Consider the following 1,303-nt stretch of genomic DNA (forward strand, 5'->3'; position numbering starts at 1 on the left):
GCACTTGGGAGGCAGAGGCAGGCGGATCTCTGTGAGTTCGAGACCAGCCTGGTCTACAGAGCTAGTTCCAGGACAGGCTCCAAAACCACAGAGAAACCCTGTCTCGAAAAACCAAAAAATAAAAAAAAAAAAATAAAAAGCTCTGAAGAATCTTGCAACAAAGAAGTAATTATAAATTTAATTCCTAGATCCTGACAACTTGCTTTCTTTTAGTAGGTTAACTCTTTATATCATGCCTGAGCCAAAAAAAAGAACGTGTCCACCCCAAAGAAGGTCCCCATGAAGGCAGTGACCAAGGCGCAGAAGGACAGCAACAAGGGCAAGTGCAGTCACGAGGAGAATTACTCAGTGTACGTGTGCCCAGTGCTGAAGCAGGTGCACCTCGACACGGGCATCTCTTCCAAGGCCGTGGGCCTTATGAACTCATTCATCAATGTCTTCAAGCACATCGTAGGCCAGGCATCATGCCTGGTGCCTTACAACCAAGACTTGGCCATGGCATCCCAGGAGATCCAGAAGCCCATGCACCTACTGCTGCCCAGGGAGCTGGCCAAACACGCCATGTCAGAGGGCACTGAGACCATTACCGAGTCAGTACACCAGCTCTAAGTGAGAGTACCGCCTTGCTCCTAACCCAAAGGCTCTTTTCAGGGTCACTCGACAATGAGTAATTAATTAAAGTGAATCCTACTAATTTGTCTAGCAATATCTTGGTCCAGAGAGCATGTGATACAGGATAGAGACTTGTCACTGCTTAAATGTAGATACTTACTCCTGATGCCAGAAACAATGGATCACTACCACAAGAAAGAATTGAAACCACAATCATTGTCTTAACTATGTTTGACTCCAAAATCTGTCACTAAATGTCTATTACATAAGTTGATTACATTGTTTATTGTTCATGTGCAAATACGCTTTTGCCTTATAATATACTAAACCAACAAAACACTGATTACTTTCATCTCTTACCTTCTGTGTTTACAAAAAAAGGCATCATTCACTAACACAGAACAACTAATCTTAAATCATCTCCCAACCCACTGGATAGTGGTGGCACCCGCCTTTAATCCTACCACTCAGGAAGCAGACGCAGGCCGATCTCTATTAGTTCAAGGCCAGCCTGGTCTACGGAGCAAGTTCCAGAACTGGCTCCATAGCTACTGAGAAACCCTGTCTCAAAAAAAAAAAATCATCAAAAAAATAATCAATCATCTCCCAGTTCAAGGCTGAGATTTTAAAAGAACAAGGAAGCTGGAGGGGACAGACACAGAAGCTTGCCCTACAGTCCACTACAGTGACT

At 44.0% G+C, this 1,303-nt stretch overlaps 1 pseudogene; it reads left to right on the plus strand.

Annotated features, from left to right (window-relative positions):
* The first annotated feature begins 232 nt into the window (after nucleotides 1-232).
* On the plus strand, nucleotides 233-609 carry LOC121463288 (annotated as a pseudogene).
* The last annotated feature ends 694 nt before the right edge of the window (nucleotides 610-1,303 follow it).

Source organism: Microtus oregoni, unplaced genomic scaffold, assembly GCF_018167655.1.
Source record: "Microtus oregoni isolate MIOR12 unplaced genomic scaffold, Mior012 000026F_ref0000081, whole genome shotgun sequence".
Lineage (NCBI taxonomy): Eukaryota > Metazoa > Chordata > Mammalia > Rodentia > Cricetidae > Microtus > Microtus oregoni.